This window comes from Lissotriton helveticus, chromosome 1_1 (assembly GCF_964261635.1).
Source record: "Lissotriton helveticus chromosome 1_1, aLisHel1.1, whole genome shotgun sequence".
NCBI lineage: Eukaryota > Metazoa > Chordata > Amphibia > Caudata > Salamandridae > Lissotriton > Lissotriton helveticus.
Genome location: NC_136057.1, coordinates 833,920,003 through 833,942,811, shown reverse-complemented (window position 1 = coordinate 833,942,811; position 22,809 = coordinate 833,920,003). Strand labels below are relative to the sequence as shown.

At 42.4% G+C, this 22,809-nt stretch overlaps 1 protein-coding gene across 2 annotated transcripts in view; it reads left to right on the top strand.

The window, feature by feature from the left end:
* The window catches only part of IGF1 (insulin like growth factor 1), a 455,617-nt gene that overhangs the window by 9,374 nt on the left and 423,434 nt on the right, over positions 1 to 22,809 (top strand). The window lies entirely within an intron of this gene.

The following is a 22,809-nucleotide window of genomic DNA, read 5'->3' as shown; positions in this document are numbered from 1 at the left end:
AACTAAGAATAAAGTACTTCTTGAACTTTATAAACATTTGCAAGGGTCACACATACGTCTCTCCGTTTTTACAGTTTGCGTGTTGCCCATTAACCTACAACACCCCACAACATTTCCCGTGCATGCCACGCATGTACTAATGAGCAGTAGCAGTACCTAGTGTAGAGGCGCATGAGTTTGTTGAACTGGCCCATACCGCTGTTGGCTCACAATTGGCTACAGCTGATTGTGCTGGCACAGAGACCTCCATTGGCATTAAAATCACAGGCCTCGCCGGTGAGGTATTTCCACAAGAGGAGCGGTTGAAGCTCTTTACTGGAGAGCCCTCCATATGACGATCAGATCAGACTCAGCCAAAGAGAGACAGGTTTGGATTGCAGATTCAGGGAAGGGTAGTTTTAAAGGTTGCATTTTTCAGCACTTTAGGAGCTTAGAGGAAAAGCTTATAAATCACTTGACTATTAAGCTAGAACATCTGAGAAGTCTCAACTTGAATGATTTGCAGTGTAATACGCATTTCTAATACTTTTCATTTTGCAATCGTCTGGACAGCAGACAAAATAAAAAAGAGAATAGATTGCCTGCTCGTTTACAAAACCTAGCAAATTACATATCATCCATTTTGAAAATTGCATTTCTTTTATATTCTAATCTGTTAATTCTAATCTATTCTTTAGTAGTCTTTCTATACCTCATGCATTCATTCCAGTCGTGTGATCCCGAAGCACCAGTTGGTGTCTGTGTGGCTTGTGGCTGTGATGGCTGGGAGAGCATGTGTTTACAGTGTGGCCTGCATGCAAAAGCGATAAAGGTGGGGTGTTATACCCAGGGGCTGGAGTGGGCTACTATTTTGTAGCAGCAAACTGCGAAATACATATAGGCATGTAACGGTGCAGAAGATTGTAAGAATGATAGTTGAAAGGTCCTGCTTATTAGTATCCTATCTAATATACACATTTGAGGGTGGCCTATGTGGGAAACTTTCGGTGTTTTTCTGTGCCGAAGATTGTTAGAGTAAGAGAGCTATGGTTGCTGCTACTTTCCCTCTCCAGTAGAGGCACTAATTAGTTGCAGGCATTGTATACATTGTACGATCATTTATGGGTCAAAGGTAAAAGGAGAGTATAGCATTGAACAACAGCCTCCCATTTAGAGCTCTTCAGGATTTCAGAGAGTTAGAAACGTGTCTGATTTGTGCATGGAGTGTGTCTCAGAACCTGTACCCCAAAGAAGTTCTAACCAATACAGGACTTTCTGAATATGTGAATGGGCAGAAGACATGATGATATTGAGCTGAAGGCACTGAATGGATGAGGTTGTAAGTTTGTGTGGCAGAAAGATAAGGCCAGCATCAAAAACAGGCCAATATGCAGTGTTAAGGGTCTTGGCAATGGAAAGCCACAGAAGATCCAGAAGAGCATTGGCCATGTGGTTACCATTTTGCTAATTTTTTAGAGGTCTGGAAGGTATTTTACAACCTGAATCATACAAAAACTGGATCACTAAAGTATAGCCCTGTCTTTAAAGGCTTCATTGAAGCCTTTGGTGTACCGCTAATGGTGAGAAAGCTACGCTTTAAAATGCATTTTTAAAGATGTCTTTTTGTCTAGAGAAATGCTAGTGGAGGACATTTAAACACCTGCAGGGCAGTCATCTCCTTCTGCACACCCCCACTGAACAGCAAGGCGAAATGTGGTGGTTTCATCATCCTTTTAGATTTTTAGGTTGAGCCTAGGCAGCACGCATGCGCTGCCTGCAAAAACGGCTGTAATCATAAAGCGACTTTTTGTTCACACTTGCAGCTTACCATAAGTTGACTGCAGTGTCACTCTTCTTTAATGCCTCCTAACTCGTTTGCACAGCCGATACATCAACTCCGTTGAAGGCTGAGAAGCACTGGCCAAGTACAGGGCTTATCTTTTGTTTGGGAGAACTCTTTCTTCTACTGTCCTTCTATGCAGTCAGTACAAGCCCAGCTCATGTCTTCAGTGCCATGCGCCTACAGCTTCCGCAGCCGCCTTTGTTTTAAATATAGTTCCCTATTCCTCATTGCCTAATCTCCCAGTGCGGTGCCCTCAAACCACCACTGCTAGGTTACATTTTTACTTTTGCATCTCCCTCTCTCCCACATATGCATCCGACCACCCCTTTTACATTCCTCTTCTCTTACTGCTCCCCGCACATGTTTTGATTTACTATCACACACGGCGTTTTGATTTGCTATCCCACGTTTCTTTACTCTCCCAAGTCTGTTTCTGTCTTCCTCAACTTCCCTCTTCCACCCAACTTTCCCAGCTTTCTTCATTTTCCCTTCACACACAGACCTTTTCTCAGCTGCATCGCTCTAACCTCGTCCTTGGTACCCCTCTCGCATCTGTGTTTCCCCCTGGCTTGTACACCCTCATCTCTCCCCCATCCCCTTATGTTCTTGCCACAGACCTCAGGTATTTATCCCTATGCTCAGGGTTAGAATTGGAATTTTCCAGTAATTCCTCGGACAAGACGAGACTCTTAACTGGCCATGCTCCCTGGGCATCATTAGGTTCAACATCAGACTGAAAGGGGTTAAAGATTGAGCTTATATAGGCTTGACGCAGCAGCCATTGTCCTCAAACGATGGCCATCCATTGACAATAACCAGAACAATCTGTGGATGCGGGGTCACCTCAGTGGCCAGAGTGAGGGGAGATTGTGGCAGGCAAGGCAATGACATAATTGCACACTGAGGTTGAAGAGACGTGATGATGACAGGGTGTTATACGAAAACATGGGCGAACAGAGCCCCAACCAGTGGCATAACATGCAGGCCTGTCTCCATTTAGTACAGCAGGTTTAGTTTAAGCTGCAGCAGGTTTGTGCAGCCGCGGCCGGTAGTGGGAGTACCTGCCGGGCAGTGACGTGGGGAGGGGCAGGGTGGGGGGTAGTAATGTATGGATTACGGAGTTTAACAGGTAAGGAAACATAAATAAATAAACGAATTTCGTTGCGTGCACTGCATCACCAAATGCGCTGCAGTGCATGCAATGTTTTATTTATTTATATGTTTACTTACCTGTTAAACTCCATAATCCATACATTACTACCCCCACCCTGCCCCTCCTCAAGTCACCGCCCGGCAGGTACTCCCACTACTGGCCACGGCTGGGTTTGTGGACTTCAGGTTAGCTCTTCCAGTAGGTGAGGATGTGTATGAGTAGAGTTAGCAGTCGAATGATGTTGTGTCACGTGACCCAACCTCACAGGCTTACTGAGGCTATGACATCAGAACAGTATGTCCATTAGAGTATGCCACATAAATTCACATAGCATAATAGTACTGCACACTATGCCACTGCAAACCAGGCGACATAATTCGACACAACGTCACAGAACTCAATGCCACACAATTCTGAACCACACAACATAATTACACCCCACATAATACCCCTCTGGGCCACATAATTACAATGGGGAGAGGATGTGGTCAAATGGCTAGAGTGGTCAACCTCGAAGCCGGGGAGCCAGGTTCGAGTCTCAGCAGGTACGCTCAACATCCTGTGATTCTGGGCAAATTACCTAATTTCCCCGTGCCCACAAAACAATGCATGTGTCTTTTGGTAACGCAACTGGTGGTAATGTATAGAGCTCTGATACCTGAAACCTTCGGGTTGAGTTTGTGCTGTATAAAACGCAACAAAAAAACCTACACAATATCTCAAGTTACAACATAAATACACTCCACATAAATGCATTCTATGCTACAAACCAACAATCCTCCTAAATGCACTTCACACCATAACACATAATTCCACTAAGCATAATTTTGTCCAGCCCACACAGTTTCACACCATACATTTCCATTACACACCACAGATTTACACATCATGCACAAAACTTAACAGCACACCACATAAATAAACTCCCCAACTTCCACTCCACAGTACCGTCCCACATAATAACCTTAATAACACACATTCTCACTCGGCATAATTCCAGTACACTTAATACATCTCTCCCTTGCACTTCCACCAAACTTGTCAAATCTCCCCCACACACCCACTGTCCCCTCATCACCCCTCAAACTGCCACTACACCCCTCATCTCACAATCCCACTGCCTCCTCTCATCCCCCTCACACTCCCTGTCTCATCTCTATGCTCACACATGGTACCTTTTTGTACTTTCTCACACTGTACACTAGTCTGCCTCGTGCCTTCCAACCCCTGGGTGCCCCTCCCACTCATCCATCAATCTCTTGCTCTCGTACTCTCTCTCCCCTCTCTCTCTCTCTCACTCTCTCACGCACTCTTTCGGCCTCGCTCATGTGGTTGACTTCAGGTCTTCAAGCATAGTTTCTTTCCTGTGACTTTTCAAGGTTTCCGTCCCTCACACCCACACTCTCCTCCTCTTCTTAATGTGTCTTCTGAGTACACAGGTCCTCCCTCTTTATACATCTGTGGCCTGATCTCCCCTTCTTTCTCTCTTTCTCACACACTCGTTCTGCTCCTCTGTCTCGTGTTCATTCACCTCTTCCTGCACAAACTCCCTATCCTTCTCTACCTTCCTTTCAATCTATTCAGTGAAGCTCTCACCCCTATCTATTCACCATGCCACATAATTCCACGACACAAATAGACTCAACACAACACAATTCTACCCCACACAATTCCACAACTAACAATTCCTATACAAATCCACTTAAATCCACTCCATATCACATACATATATTACACTCTAAATCAAAACACATAGGAAAAAACATTCTAATTTACAATTCCAAGAGCTCAAACTCTTGCAAATGCAAGGCCTATTGCATTGCGTTTTATTGTGGTTCCTGTCTGGGCCTCCCTCAAGGCCAGCTTCATGTTTTCTTTTGTAAGTGTAGGATGCGTAAGGTGTGTGTTCAGTGTGTACTAAGTTTGGAGTGATACAGAGTAGCATTACAAGCTACCTGCATTTGAGTTTACACATTCTCCCATGTGTCATGTTAAACTGAGCCACAGGAGTTTTCTGCATTTCTAATTTGACGATGCAGAGCACAGCAGTTCTGTCCGTGCTGCTTGTGCATCAAGTTAATTTAAGGTTGATGATTAGCGTGTCCTGCAGCAGGTGCTTCTATTGATGGTGGCAGAGTGCAACATCTTTCATTGGTGCAAAAGGCTATTGCCAACAGTATACACATAACAAACCAAAAGATGAACAATTACAGTAAAAAGGTTTGGGCTTAGCAGAGCGTACACTGAAAATACATGCCCAAGCACTTAGTAATTGAAAGGTCATCAGACATATGCGGGTATTTAGGGAGAGAATTTGCCACATTCGTTATCTGATTATAAAAACAAGACTGCAATTACTTCATTTAATGAGCCAGAAAGCAAGGATTTGCGGTGGAACTCCCGAACGATAGGCTGTTACCCACAATCCAGTTCCCCCAATGTTCCATCTCAACTCACATTTCCAGAGAGCCCGCAGTGGAAACATGAAGACAATTCCAGACAAGCCAGCCCCCAGCATGCTATAGGACAGTTTATTCTAGAGAAGTGACACTGTCTCCCTCTGGGCCATTTCAGCTAGGTCACAATGGAATCAGATCACCCTTTCTAGAAAGGAGATTCACTACAGTGCATTCAGCTAGGCCACTGGAGACCAACACACCCCTCTACAATATTCTCAGTACACTCCAGAAGGGGAATTAGGAGCTAAAGATACCTACATACTACATTTAGCATTTCCATTAGAAACTTTCCAATTCAAAATAGTACAAATAATTGTAGTTTTTATGGAGTAACTTGATTTGAATGAATGAGTTAGTGAGTATTAAAATAAACAGCAAGTGAGTGGTGAAGGAATGAGAAATATAGAGAATGTATGAGTGAATGGACAAGTGAATTAATGTTTGGGTTTTTGAATGAGCATGTGACTGTAAGTAAGTAAGTAAGTAAGGGAATGAAAAAGTGAGCAGATATGTAAAACCTTGATTGAGTGGGTTGTGTTAGTGGTGAGTGTCTATGAGAGTTGGTGAGCAGTTGAATGTGACAATGAGTATGTGAATGAAGCAGTGAGTCACCTGGATGGTAAGTATGAAAATTAGTGAGTGAATAAGCAAGTGAAAAATCAATTAAACAGTGAGCAGCAAGTAAGTTAGTGGGAAAGCAAGCGAAAAAGTGTGGATGTCAGTAAGTGATTATGCAAGTGTTTGAGGTGAATGAAGGAGTGAGCAACTGAGACAAAGACTAAGCACATGATAGTGACTTGCTGAGTGTGGGTTTGCAAATGAGTAAATGTAAGACCTGGCACCATTGGCGTTGGTCTCCCTGTCATTTTTCACTGTTGTCTCCTCTGTTTTTGCTGGTATTAGAGGTTCTGGGTGCTGTGCCACTGCCATCCAGTGCCACAGCGCGAATGCTACCTACTGTAAATTGACTATATGTATTGGTATTCCCATAATTTGCTCATTTGATTTACCTGTTAGTTCCTAGTAGAGTGCACCGTGCATGCCCAGGGCTGGTAGAGCAAATGCTGCTGGTGGGCCTGCAGCGTTGATTGTGCCACCCACAGAAGCAGCTTGTAAAGTGTGTCTCAGACCTGCCATTGCAGAGTCTGCATGCAGTCAAGGACTGCCATGTTGACTGTGAAGTGAACCCACTTCCCAGGCCCTAAACCTTCCCTTGGCATCATGTAAGTTACCCCTATGGCAGGGTGTGTTGTCTGTGAAAGGTAGGACATGCCTTGGTATGTTTAGCATGTTCTGATAGTGAATTACACCCCATTTCGTTTTTCACTATGGCAAGGCTTCCTGTACCCATAGGATAGAATGGGCAGTTTGATTATTACATCCTATAATCCTAACTGAACCAAGGAACATGATAGGAAATTCGAATTTAGGATGCCTGAACTCAGAATATTGAAATACATCTTTTATTGAAGTTCATTTTTATATTCTGTGTTGAAAATGCCACTTTTAGAAAGTAGGTCTGTTCTTGCCTAAGCCTTCCAGTGTGCTCTGCCTGTTATGTGTATTGGCTATCTGGTTTTGGAGGGACAGGGCAGGCTGAGTCAGACCTGGGTTGAATAGAGAGATCTGCATTTGGAGTAGGGAAGGAGTGACTCTTGGAGCTGAGCAGGGCTGTGCCTGACAAGGTGAATGCTGGATCCACCTCCCACTGTGCGTCTGATAGCAGACCCCCTCTTTCTGAAAGGAATGATGCAGCCTTGTAAACAAAGTGCTCCAGGCCTGAGCAGAACCGGTCGTGGCTGGGTTCAGTGACTTGTGACTGTTTAGATCAAAGACGTTTGGGGTATAAATATCTGTGCTGAAACCCCTACAATGGGTATTACTCCTGGATGTCAAGAAGAAACTCTGTCCGTGTAACCAAGGAGTCTGCAGGAGTTGGACTGCCCCTATGCCAGTGTGCAGTTTCTGGGGTTGGCCTGCAGTGGTTATCAGTGGACTTGGAAGAAGAGGGGAAAGGACTTGGAGAGAACTTTCACAGATCTTGCTGAAGTGATCACCCAAGGGCTTGAGTTGAGCTTGGCTCCTGCTGAAGTCTCAGGCACATTAGACTTCACCATCAGCCGTCTGAATCCTCCCAGCAAGGACTTCTATTTGCAGGTGAGGCTCCTATTGAGAATTCCAGGGCCTCTAGTTCTACTACAAATAACGTGGGCTGAAATCACCGCTAACTCACATTTGCGAGCCGCTGCAGCCAAAAGTACCATTTTAGGAATCGCGCTGCTGCCGCCGAGTGCTCGCAACCTGAACTCACCGCAAGTTTGTGGGCTGCTGCAGCTGAGCGTGCCATCGAGGATCATCGCGCTGCTGCTGCTGAGTGCTCGCAACATCAACATCATCGCATCGCCTCAAGAGCGTTGCATCCCAGTAATCGGCGCATCACAACATCGCAGCGCGGACGCATCACAGCCGCCATTTTCATCGCATCGCACCAGGATCATCGAACCCCAGCGGAGCACCATTTCTTCGCATCGCAACCTGCTCGCAGCACGCCATCGCAGTGTCTCCTTCTTCGCGGCAAGGATTCATCGCACCAACGGCCTCGCGGGCAGAAGAAGTTCATCGCATCGCCTTCCCTCGCATCAGCAGATCGGTACATCGTCTCCTCCCTTGCGTCAAGGAATCAACGCATCACCGGCCTCGCATGGAAAGAATCGACGTTACAGCTTCATTGCGACATTTTGCTTATTTGCACTGCAAATCCAGGTACCTTGTGAGTGAAAGGGTCGCAGAGACCACTGCTTTGACCTGAACTCTTTTTGCACACTTTGAACTATTTTTGCAGCATTCTAAGAGTATTTCCATTTTACAGTGTTGTGGCTTTTTGTCGTTTTGGGTCTTGTGATAAGTCTGTATAAAGATACTTATTTTTTTATACCTACTTGTGATCTTCACTGTGTTACTGTGTATGGTCATAAATGCTTCACACAATGCCTCTGAGATAAGCCTGTCTGCTAGAGCTATGTTACCACAGGGTTGAGCAGGGGTTAGCAAAAGGTGTGGCCCCCTTACTCTGACTTAGGATGAAGGGTCCCTACTTGGACAGTGGCCAGCCATTGCCAACTAGAGACCCCCATTTCTGACAGTAAATAAGCAAGTGAGTGTGTGAAGCATGAAGTGGGTGAGTTAAAAAATGATGAAGATTCTGAAGCGGCGATTATGAGTGAGTCAGTGAGCAAATTAAATGAAATGAAATATGGGTGTTTGTAGAGCGCGTGTTTGCCGTAGCGTCTTAGCGCTTGCTGCCATAAAATACAAACAGGGAAACATCCAGCCAATTAGGTACAGGTAAATAGCCAGGTTTTAAGATCCTTCCTAAACTGAAGTAGATTGTTTTGGTTTCTAAAATACAAGGGCATGGAATTCCATAGCTTTGGGGCTAAATGTCGGAAACTTCTACCGCCCCACTTTAGCGTCTTTATCCTTGGAACTATAAGCAAGGACGCCAAGGTAGAGCAGAGACATCTCTGTGGGGCATAGCGCTCAACATATTGGCTAATCTGTCCGGGTCCCCTTCCGTGCAATGCCTTATGTGGAATGCTCATAGACTTGAATTGGATCCTAGCCATAATAGGGAGCCAGTGCAACTGTTCTCGAATTACTTGACTGATGGAACTGAATTTAGGTAAGTTCAGTAGTAGTCGTGCGGCAGCATTCTGTAGAGTCTGCAGGTTATGTGTCACACTTTTTTTGGCTCCAAGGTAGAGTGAGTTACAATAATCGACAAAATCAGGGCTGTAACTACCATTTTCCTGAGGGGCATAGGAATAAAAGGAAGGATTTTCCTGAGAATTTTCAAGGTGTAGAAACAGGAAGAAGTAATGCTGTTGTCCTGGTCTGATAGGGAGAGATGATCATCAATTAGAACTCCAAGGTTTTTTACCTTCTTTACGGGTTGGGGGCAGGGCCTGCTGTACCAGGCCACCAATCGGTGAGTAAGAGAGCAATAAGCTGTATGAGTGATAAATTAAATCAGTGAGTGAAAATAAAGCATTCTGTTGCAGGAAGGTTAGAGAGTGTTACACACTGAATCCCCTAGCCAGACTGCTTCTACCTCTCCCATAAACACAAAATGATTTGTAAATACTGATACCTCCTGAGGCGGAAGCCGGGAAGGTTTTTGGTGCAATCTATTTTAATATTTTAACCTTGTTCACTGAAATTTGGTTTGTTGCATTTTATGTAGGTTGCACGATTTAGCGCGTTCGCCCCCACTTAGAGCCGAATAGGTGCTGATAGTGGGCTCGAACTGCCGATCTTCTCCTTGGCCGCCATCTTACTGGAGACTTAAGGTTAGCGGTCTAGCTGCCCTGCCCTCCCGACCTCGCAAGTATAAATGACATCATATACACGGAGGCGCAGCAGACGGGCGCAGCGGACACGCCGATGGCGCGCCAAAGGCAAGCCCGTCTGCGCCCGTCCACGCTAGGACAGAGCCCTGGGCCCGAAATCCTGGTTGGTCGTATTTCTAAACTAACGGAGGTACTTAAATATCAGCCGGAAGACAAGAGCCAGGACACAAACATTTTTAGCAAAAGTAATTTCCTTTATCTTAAATATAATTCTAAGCAGTTAATGGCCTTAAGAATACCAATACAGCAGGACTGCACTAATTTACATTTGGAGGACGGAATTACTACATGTTCGAATTGTGGCTTTTCAATTACCATCAGGCATAAGAATAAGGACAGGAAAAAGCATGAGACAGATTATCCGCAACTTAGTTATAAAACATTTTCTTTCCTGAGCCTTAATTGTAGGTCATTACCTAAACACAAGTATGAAATCTTCAACTTGTTACTAGATGAAAAAGCTGATGCCCTTTTCCTAACTGAAACGTGGTTCCATGAGAGTTCAGGACAGGACGTCGCAGTGGCGGTGCCGGATAATAATACAATTGAAAGACTTGATCGCCCTAATAAAAATGGAGGCGGCATTGCGTTCTATTTAAAATAGAATATAACTGTAACTTTACCAGACTTCCTAACACTAATGGGGAAGCAGCAGTTTTTAAACTGGCTATCACCCCTAATTTCATGTACTCTGGTTTGTTGATCTATCGCCCACCGGGCTCAGCCACTGCATGGATGACGGCTTTACCGGAAATCATAAGCCCCCTAGTTCTGACAGCTGCCAATTTTTCTCTTATCGGAGATTTTAACATACATCTGGAAAACTTAGCCTGTACTACTATATCGGAATTTATATCCGATCTAGCTGCCCTGAAGTTGACATTGCTAAATTCAGGAGGAACCCACACAGCTGGGCATTTACTTGACCCCATCATTTCCAATCTCAAGGCAGTTAATGTTCTCCCGGCATTACCACTCAGCTGGTCAGAGCATTACTTGGTTAGATTCTCAGTACAGGTCGCCTTACAGGAACACAATGCCCCCTTGGATCATTCAAGGCAGATTAGAAATTGGAAAAACTTGGATTTGGAAACCTTGGACATCTTTTTAGATTCCCATCGCCCCTGTTCAAAACAGTCAGTACAGTCATTATCAGCAGCAGTTCAGAATTGGCTCCTGACGGCAATAGATACTTGTCTCCCTTTTACCAGGGCGAAATGTAAGGATATACGATCGCCTGCCCCTTGGTTTAATGAGACACTAAAAAAGGAAAAATCGGACTGTAAAACCCTAGAGCGCAGATGGAGTAAAAATTATTTCCTAGATGTGAAAAAAGAATAAAAAAATAAGTAAAAAAGATATCGGACCCTTTGCGATAAAGCACGAGCAGATTATGTATGCTCCACTATATCGGAGGCCCTTAATCTCTCCCATATTTTTTTTAAGCTGGTGAAAGAACTCGCAGGGTCTAAAACCATAGCTACGCCTCCCGAACTAAATAAAGTGCAATGTGAAGCCTTAGCGTCCTTCTTCATACAGAAGGTGGACAAAATCCATCAAGGAATTGTGGCAGGCAAGAATAGTGAGGTCCTTCCGGATAGCACGCTTCCATGTCCTTCTGCTCACGCGGATAGATCTGACATGGTTGCGCCTCAAAACCAGGAAAACACCTTAGATAGATGGCCTCTACTGAACACGGAGACTCTAATTAAACTACTCAGTTCCATCAAATCAGGGTCGCTAAAAGATCCTTTACCTTGCAAAATATTTAAAAAGCTCACCTCTCATTCACTTGATATTGTCACAAATCTACTTAATACTTCCTTACAAGAAAACACTGTACCCCATGAGTGGAAACATGCCATGATTCATCCTTTACTGAAGAATGTAGGAATGGATCCAAACCAGTCTTCTAGTTTTCGACCCATCTCCTTGTTACCCATTTTTGCCAAGATTCTAGAAAAACATGTGAACCACAATCTAACAAAATTTGTCACTACCCAAGATTTATTACCCCCTTGCCAATCCGGGTTCAGAGCGGGTTCCTCGACGGAAACCACGCTACTTGGAGTCACGAAAAATATCCGGGGCCTTTTGGACAAAGGAGAGACGGTGGCCCTTGTATTATTGGATCTAAGCACTGCCTTTGATTCTGTATCTCACACTGTTCTAATCACCACACTTCGCTCTCTTGGTATTCGTGGGTTAGCATTGGAGTGGCTCACCTACTTCCTAATGGGAAGGACATTTCAGGTTTTCTCCCAAACAGCATGTTCCGACACTCATGTTTTTTAACATGGTGTACAACAGGGTTCTATCTTAAGCCCTCTACTATTTAATTTGTACATGAGCCCTTTGGCTAAGGTCGTAGAAGAAGCGGGTCTAATAATGTATTCATACGCGGATGATTCCCAACTAATTTTCGCTCTTACATCTGAGAATATGAACACCCAGTCCAAACCTCAAAAGGGGATTAAAGAACATAGCGGGCTGGATGCAGGACAATTTTCTCCAACTTAATGGGGATAAAACGGTAGTTTTCATTTTAGGTAAAAATAAAAACCTGTGGGGCCCGCACCATTGGCCAACTGAGATGGGTAGGCTCCGGTTCCAGTACCTCAAGCACGGAATTTAGGGGTCATCATAGATGACTCGCTCAAGATGCACAAACAGGCTGAAAAAACAGCAGTCACGTGCTTTGCCATTTTAAAATGGTTGAAAAAGATATGCTGGATGCTGCCTGAGCAATCAAAGAAGACCGTGGTCAACGCTTTGATCACGTCACGGATAGACTATGGGAATGTCCTGTATCTAGGCTCAAATAAAGCAACAATCCGCAAACTTCAGATAGTTCAAAATTCAGCGGCTAGGCTAATTTGCAGCATCCCGAGGTACACCCCCACCACTCACTATCTTCGGGACCTTCACTGGTTGAAGGTTGAAAACCGAATTAGATTCAAGGCATTATGCTTAATGCATAAAATTAATGCTGCAAAAGCTCCGAAATATCTTTTGTCACTTGTACTCCCTTATCATCCATCCCGCTCCCTGCTCTCCTCCACACAAAGGAAGTTTGTTATTCCTAAAATTAAGCTGTCCCGTATGGGAGGCAAATCTTTTCGCTACCAAGGACCCATGCTGTGGAATTCAATGCCTGTTTCAGTACGCATGGAAGACAACTATTGTAGATTCCGCAAAAGCCTAAAAACGTGGCTATTTAACATCTAGACCCTGTCCATCATCTATCATCTGACTTCAGGTATCCTTACAAATTTGCGCCGGGAAACCCTTTGTGGGCAGCTGTCGCGCGTTACAAATGCAATAATAAAATAATAAATAAAATAATAAAATGTGACTCAGCATATTCCTAAGAGAAGAATAAAAAAGAATTGTCTAGAAACACTTTCACTTTATTCATTAATTGACACCATATTGTGGTTTGGATACTTTTGGCTAAGTCATTCTGCAGCAAACTTTCTAGCCACCCCAAAACGAAATACAAAAACAATCTCTTTGGAGGGCCTGACAGGTTTAAATGTCTGCCAAGATTTTGTAAAAAAAAAATGAATTTTTGTAAAAAAAAATGAATAATTAAAAAAAAATTACAAATATATAAATATACATCTATATAAATATAGAGAGGGACTTTTGACCATCCCTTGTCTGCCATTGGTCTGTATGGGTGTCATATTCACTCTCACTCAATCCAGTACAGTATAGAATAGTGGGTCTCTTACTCTGTAAGTGATGAAATTTGTCTGATCACACGTGCACATCTTTCTGAAAATGAGGGCGCTTCAGTGCCAAAGCTGGTAAGCCTGTCTTTTAGTCTTAAATTTTCTACTTATAAGTGCCTTTTTATTTATTTCTCTGTTCCTTTTTTCTTGTCATTATTAAAGCATGCTACAGCTACCAAGACAGTGATAACTGGCTACTTGCCTGACACTCACTCCATCTCCACTGTACTGCAACCTGCACAGTTGCTGCATCTAAACTAGCTGACATCATGGAATGATATTATTCATTATGTATCACTGTTTTTACCATTGTATGATGGCCAACATGGTTCTAACGGGGCTGTCAGCTGGAGCTATACACACTATACAATGCCATTCCAAGACATCCACCTGCTGCTTTGTTTAATTTTGCTATTGCAAGTATAAGTCCGAAATTTTGTAGGGAATAGCAGGTTTCAATTATTCTACTTTTGTTCTTTAAATTTATCTTGCATTTGTGGCTGGAGTTTTACATGCATTGTGTTGTGGTTGTGCAAGTAAGTTGGTGAATGCAACAATGAATACATGATTAATGGATGCACAGGTTTAAGGATGAATGAAAGAGGGCACATGTGATGACTTGCTCAGTGCTAAAACCAATCAGTGACGTAGAAGTAACTTTAAATTGGAGAGGATAGGAGAGGAGCAAAACTAGTGGTGGAACATTAAGGAGTTTCTGCATCTAGGGAAGGAGTGAATATGGATGAAGAAAAGGAGATATTGTATTCTGAAAGACTGCTAATCTAACCTTTGACCAAGGCACACCCCAAATGGCAGCCAAACCTTGCACACTCACAAGTCAGCACCTAACTCTTCCACTGATTGCACTAAAAGGCTTATACTCACATTTGGAGACATAAACAATGTGTAACTTACCCAATGAAGATTGGATAGTGATACAGAAGATCATCGCTAAGCACCAATCTGGGAAGGTGTCAAATATCAACCAATTTTAGAAGAATACAAATGTAGATTATTTTTTGGACATAAATACAGCCCCAGTTAACCTGGAATATTGAAGTGAGTACAAGTCTTAAGATCTTTACATTGAAGGCTGTCAAATTCGAGTATGTTTTCTATCTATGGTGCGACAGTCATAGAGTGCAAACAAACTGGTAGAGGTTGATGCAAATGTACTGTCGCCAATTCAAAAAAGAATGGAGCTACATCAAAATGAGAGCACCTATGGGTGTTAGTGGAAAACTAAACTGTATGTAGAAACACTTTTCTTGAAGTTGAATTTGACCACAAAATGTAACTGGTAAAAGTCAAGAGAATATAATATCTTATCAGAGTTAGACCTATCTCTCGAAAGCATTAGTGAGGTAGGCTATTTTAATAACTTATTAACTAATACTGGATGATTTTATTGAGGCCACTTTTGGATTTCAAAATGATGAGAATACCTTCAGGCAGTATTGTCCGGAGAGACTGTACAGGTTTATAAGCACTACTTAATAAAAAGCAATGTGCTGGAAAGTGGTTTATTAGTAGTGATAAGCAGTGACTTACCACTAGTAATATGGCCACAACCACAACAAAAGTTTCAGTTAGGGTCTGAATAAATAATTCCATTGCTCAACCCTTGGCAGGTGGCAACGAGCAGGGAGGCTTACATTAGGAGACATGTGTATAAAGCATTTAAAAGCATCAATGTATTAAAAAAGTAAGACACATCACACAATAAAACTCCAGCACCAATTTAGAAAAAAAGATTATATTTCTATGAACAAATAGACACCAAAATGACAAAAGTCTAATGTAGGAAACCAGGGATATGAATTTTCGAAGAATAAAAGTAAAATTGGTGTTTAGAAGTAAATAGCACTCAAATGATTAAAGAAAGGTTGTGCTGGCCTGGGACAAAGTCAAGAGTTCTTTGCACTTACTTCCAGAAGTGCTTCTTAATGCAAGAAAGGACAGAGAGATCTACCAATCTCGCAAACGAAGAACAGGACCAGGTTCAAAGGGAAGAGCTGATGTCGCCACTACTCGGGGTGAATTTACTTGAAGAGGGTACCTCAGCACCTAGCGAGTCACCTGCTGACCCGCCACCTCTCTCGAATTCGATACCAGAGTCTTATAGATCCTCACCCACAAATTCACTAATAACACCACACAACATAGATAATACTCGTGACATCTCATATAGAATCGGAAGTGAAAACCTAACTAAGGATACGAAGGAAAGAATTGTGGGAGTGAGAACAAATCAATTACGGAGAAGAGCAAAATGCAAAACCCGGACTAACAGATCAATCCTCGCTAAGAAATCACCCCGAAACCAGAAAGAAATTAAGGAGCTCCTGAAAATAGTAGGCAACCTGGCACAAGGTTCGATGGAAATTTCAAAAGCAATTGATAAAATGTGGGAGATGACGGTAAGCACGCACTCCAAGGTTTCACATATTCAGAATCTGGTACTATCCGCACAAAGAAGGAATGACGAGATGGCCTTGTCTCAAAAAAACAGGTTCAGTAGACCAGATAGGACAAATCCCTTATCAGATGAAGAAACCCTAGCCTTACTCCGAACATATGAACAACCGGCCCGGGGGAGTGAGGAGAGAAACGAAACAGTACCAATAGATGCTAACAGAAGATCCAGAAAGAATGACAGGAAAGCAATCCACCTCAACCTACAACATATCCAATTAACAGCAACTGAATCAGAAAATGGGAACCTCATTAACTCAGAAAAACCTTTGAGTTGCCTTCTACTCAATTGTCGTTCGGCAACCAAATATGCATCAGACATAGCAGCCCTCATCATCAATAAGGAAATTGACTTAGCAATACTTACGGAAACATGGCTAAATGAATCATCATCGCCCTCCATTGATCTCTTAGTACCACCGCAATATAACATTGTGAGATTAGATAGGCTAAGAAAAGTAGGAGGAGGTATAGCCTGCATTCACCGATCAGAGATAGAGGGCAAACAAATCCAAGCCGACCCCCTAGAATCTCGTGAATACCTGGGTCTGAATATAAGATCATCAAGTAACCAAAAATGCAATTTGCATGCGTTTTACCATCCACCAGGAGATAACGCAAAGTTCACAGAGCAACTAATAGAGATCATAACGGCCAACTCTGATTCCGATGCCAACAACATTTTCCTGGGAGACTTTAATCTACACTGGGACGACGCAAATGACAAAACGGTTAACTTGCTTAAAGAGTTCCTCGCAGAACTAAACCTTACACAAGCTTGCACCCAACCCACACATGCGCAAGGAGCGACCTTAGACTGGATTATTGCAAAAAAGAAAGAGACATCAATACGCGCTATTGATCCGTGTGATTGGTCGAACCATCACGCCACAACATTCGTGATTCCCACAGTGAAAAAGGGTAGGACTGTGCAACCCCTCAGGTCCAAAAAAGCGATCCGAGATACAAAAGAGGCGAATATTGAGTTATTGGTTGAAAGCTGCGAGAGAGATTTAAAGTCACCTAACGACATGCAGAATGTAAGCGAGCTGACTGATCACTACCAACCTCAATTGGAAATATCATCAATGACACCATGCCACTAAAACTGAAAAGAGTCGCAGAAAAACCAAAAAATCCTTGGTTCAATGGGGCACTGAATGAGGAAAGGCGCAAACTGAGAACGGCCGAAAGAAACTGGAGACAACACCCTTCCTCCCCTGAGCTGAAAGCCCTCAGAACCATCAGAAATCAATATAACAAAAAGATAATCAATTCCAAGAAAGAATATATAAGAGCAGAACTTGACAATGCCAAAAACAGACCACGAAAACTCTTCGAGATCTTAAAACAACAATCAGACAAACTGGCCAAATCGGCCCAAGAGCATTCAAAAACTCCCTTAAGCGGCGAGGAATTCTCCACATTTTTCACGGAAAAGACCAAATTGCTAGAGGTAGAGCTCTTAAACGCCGCGGCTATCCTCCCAACCCAACATTTGCCGACAAACGCGGCCCCCATGACAACAGAGAGTATTAAGGCAAAAAATAAAGCAAATTGGGACACATTTGAATTATATGATCAGGACGAGATCGCCAAAACGCTGTCGGAAATCAGACCGAACAACCACTATCATGACCCTTTACCGGCAAAGTGTGTAAGAGAAATCAGCCACATCCTGGTCCCAATCTGGACCAAAATAGTAAACGCGTCACTTGCACAAGGGATCCTCCCTGACTGCCTAAAAACTGGACAAGTAGTGCCAATAATCAAAAAACCGACAGCGGATACAACAGATCCGAATAACTATCGTCCAGTAACCAACATCCCTTTATTGGCCAAACTTATTGAGAAATGCGTGCAGAGCCAACTGAATCAACACATCACCAAGTTCTCCTTACTAGACGAATGCCAATCAGGATTCAGAGCAGGGCATAGCACGGAAACAGCGATCCTGCACATTGTCGATGACGCGCTACAAGCCCTAGACCAAAAGCAAGCTTGTCTATTGATTCTATTAGACCTATCAGCTGCATTTGACACGGTAAATCATGAAGCATTATTGTCCAGACTACAGGACAGGATGGGATTGTCCGGAAATGTGCTGAAATGGTTCAATTCTTTCCTACGCAACAGAACACAACGATTCCTGGTTAACCAAGCAATCTCACCCTCATGTCCTAATACAATCGGGGTCCCGCAAGGTTCAACGCTATCCCCAGATCTATTCAACCTGTATGTCGAACCTCTTGCAGACATTCTGCGGAAATCACAGATTTCCTACCACATGTATGCAGACGACACGCAAATATACTTGAAGATTGCCTCTCTTGAGGACATTGACCGAATAAATGAGACACTAAAGATGGCTCTGGAATGGTTAACCTCTAATCATCTGAAACTAAATGCCCATAAAACAGAATTCTTGCTAATTTCACCACCAAGGAGCAATTTTGAAATAAAGGAATGGACCAAATTGTTGACGGCGCTAAACTGCACCTCAACCCTAGTCAACTCAGCCAAATCATTAGGAATCCCTTTAGATGAAAATCTCGACATGAAAGCCCACATTAATTCAATGGCGAAAAGTGCCCGCTTCCATTTGAGCTACTTAAGAAAATTAAAACCATTCATCTCGGAGGCAGATTTAAAACTGGCTATTCAATCCCTAGTTATATCGAGGATCGAATATGGTTGCTCCACACTAGCCGGCCTACCAAAAACATCCACAGCACCACTAAAAGCCTGTCTCAATGCAGCGGCAAGACTCATCACTGGATCTAGGAAATTTGATCATATATCTCCTCACTTGAAAGCACTAAACTGGCTACCTTACGAGGCTAGAATTCAAATGAAGATAGCATGCATTACCCACAAAGCGGTGCACTATAACACACCAAGATATCTAGCCAAGAAAATCAAGCTATCGGGAGGAAACAGACCAACCAGAAGCGCCAAGGAGCTACTGTTGCGGCCAGCCATCTTCCGAAAGAAAAAGTCTTATGACCAAGCATTCTCTGGAGCTGCCCCCAGAGTCTGGAATTCTCTCCCTCCAAGCATCAGGAAGATTCAAAATATTGTTTCATTCAAACGGGAACTGAAAAGCCATATGTTGAGGAAATACCTTGAATAGGGAAGCTGACGGATCTCTAGGACGAATATCCATATCAGCCGAAGGGCAGCCATCTTCAGGAACAATATCATTGATAAATGACTGACTCCACCCACAAGCCTCAACTTTGTCCTCATTGCTATCACCATACTATGTGAACCTATAACTGTTTTTATAGCCGAAAACTATATAACCTCTACCTCTTCTTATTGGTCGATATAGATAGGGATATAAGCTAAGCCTTACCTACCTTTTATTGCTAATTGCACATGCGTTTGGAATATATATATTTATGCACCCCCTCATAGCCATAATTTCGTCTACCTCATATCTGTTTGTTTTTTATAATTGTTATTGTACTGCCAATTTGTAACTGACCTCGATGTTAAGCGCTCTGATACCCACGGGTCTTGTTCGCGCTATACAAAACACTGTAATAAATAAATAAAATAAATAAAATAAATAAGAAAGTAGCCCCCACACCAGGCAAGGGTTCAGATGCTCTGGTTTGCCTCTTGCGGTCTGGGACAAAACTCCCACAATGCACCTGGTTAGCTTATTGAGCTTTTTACAAATGTGACTCCAAACTTCTGGAACATCTTCTGAAGTTCCTACTTGTGGGTTCAAAGCGTCCACAGCACAAATCCAGGGGTCTAGAATCTCTAAGATGGTCCTTGGGTCTACAATTCCCACAATGCACCCGGTCAAGTCCTTAAAAGTCCACTGGATGTACTCCAGGATTTGGCCGTCTTGGTGGAGATGACGTAGGTGAGCTCAGATAACCTGTAGCTTGCAGGGAGTCCACTCCTTAATCCTTCTTGAAGCTATGCAATGTCCTAAGGTCTGTAGTTCCAAGTGTGCAGCAGGTGCAAACCTTCAGAGTGCAATTCTTTGAGATTCAGGCCAGGGTTCCAGCAGGGCAGTCCATCTTCTCCTTGTAGTTTCAAGCAGCAGATCTGAGTTGCGATGCAGCTCTTCCATACTTATTCACAGTTTCTGGATGTTAAGCAGGGGGACACCCCTGACCAATGGGATGCAGGGTACCACCCAGGTGTATAATCATTTCCTCCAACGTGTGGCATTTTCTTGTCCCAGAAAGCACCATTCTCTCAAAATCCAATATGGAGAAAGTCTCTTCTTTGGGGTTAGAACTGGCAAAGCCAACCCACTGGTGAGGTTAGGTTTCATTAACAAAACCCTTCCCACCCCCTGACTAATCTAATTACTGAGGCTCCTGTGTGGCTGGGGGTGCAGGATGTGGGGGTCAGTCTGTGCTGGTCCCAAACTGTTATTCTCCATTTAAAGAGCAGTTTGGCTCCCCCACCCTCTTCCTGCCTTTTAGCTTCTGCAGCTAAAATTCTCCACCCACAAGAAATCCATTGTATACTCTGACAGAACACTTCACACTCAAGTTGGGAAAGGCTGGCCAATCAGGAGAGGTCAGCTGGGAAGCTAGATTTTGTCTCACAGAAAAGAAAGTTTTTTGTATTTGTTATTATAAATCTAACAGTGGCAAGTTGTTGGATTTATTTTAAATATTAATCTGATACCTTGAAGTTTATTTTTAGGTGGCTCCAGTCAATATTTATACTTTAATAAAATATCCCAATGTTAGCCTATGGAGCCGTTCACTACAATGGGTTAAACGGAATTGGAAGTTTTCCCCTCACCAGAGCATATAAAACATCTTTTAAAATGTCCCTGCTTATAGTTACAAAGCAGTCTACCATTGGGGCACCTACTGGAGTCCCTAAGGGTGACATATATGCAAAATTAAGGTAGAATACTACTTTGGGAGTACCCTCAATTCCATTGTCAAATTTGCATGTATTTACAATTTAAAAGCAGCCTGCATGGCAGGGCTGGCATTTAAAATAACAGTAGGCCAACAATAGTGCATACTCAAGTGCAGAAGCTCTACTAGGCCTCTAAACCTCCCTGCCCTTTTATATACTAGGGGCCTATATGTAGTTTGAATCCCCCTTGCCTTCTTACATACTAGGCACTTACAGGGGTTTGTCATTGCCGATTATATTTATACTTAACAATGTACTTTTAATCAGAGTACAGGCCCTGGACTGGTTAGCAGAGCCCAGGGCACAATCAGAGTCAGAAAACAAGCACCTAGTAGTCAAAATGGTGGCATAAAATGGAGGGGGACACTGCAAACAGGTCCTGATTTCTCAAACAATGTTTCATTAAATGAATGTTTATTGTATGCAATAGTGAGTGATTCTAAATTTGGGGACTGGAAGAAAGACACATTAGTTAAAATGTAGTACTTTCCATGCATAAAACTATGCAAAGCATTAGTAATAGTATCCTACGCTAAAGCAGATGAAAGGACAAGTAGATGATGGTACGTAAGTAAACACGCAGGGAATATGGCATAAGCCAATATTGACTATTGGCTAAGATTCTTAAAGTAGATAAGTTAAGTAAGACTAGTCTGTATTTGTTGAAGTATATACAGGATGACCAGACATTCTGAAAGTACAGATGAATATATTTACTTGGGGAGCACTCGTAAGTCTTTTTGACATTGCTTCTCATAGACTAAGAAAGATGAGCATTTTGCCCTAAAGAAAAAAAAAACGTGAACTATTTAGGCTACATTACTGACATATGTACTGCCTAACTATGTAACTTATCAAATCTGTTTTCTATATGACAGCATGAGAACAATTAAAGAAACTTTCACCACATCTTTTGAGTTTTGGACTACTTGTTTGAAGAGGAGAAAGCTAGGATTATCTAATGTTGGCTGCTAGCAAAATTATATTAACGGACATTAACATAGCACATTTCTATATGTGGTAGAGTGCTCCATTTATACCTTTAAATAAATATATAAATAAATAAATATATATATATATATATATATATATATATATATATACACATACATATATCTATATATATACATACATTTGTATATATATATATAAATATATATATATACATATATATTCTTTCTCACGTATATTTACAGTGATTCGGCGACTAAGCCATTAAGTCACATCTCCTCCCTATGTATTGAGAAAGAGAGGCCTCCCTATATATTTAGGGATAGAGAGAGGAAGAGAAAGAAAGAAGGATAGATAGACATTCAGAGAAAGATGGAAAAGATAACAAGTAATATGTTCATATATTCTCATTGAGGGATTCTGGTGACATTATAAACCACAAACCTAAACACAGGATGGTTTAATTTCAGCAGCACCCAAGATGAAAATATAAGCACATATTTCACATTAGTTGCTATGTATTTTTTGTATGCATGTATATATATATATATATATATATATATATATATATATATATATATATATATATATGTCGTATTTGTATAAAGCAATTCAAGTCAAAAGGCAGCAGAGCGCTGTCGAGTGTCAAAGGCAAAGATACAGGCAATGAGTGATTTAAAAGGTACTTTGGATCCAGGAGTAAAAAGTTACTGTCACTGCATTATGGTATAGTATTCTATAAAGAGGTATATTTTCAACTCTTTCATGAATTGATGCAGGGATGTGGCAGACCTTATGGACACAGTGATAATGGTCCACATCCTGGGTGCAAAGACGGGAAAGGACTGTTGCCTTACAAAAAAAGACAACAAAATACTTACAAGCTTATTTTGAT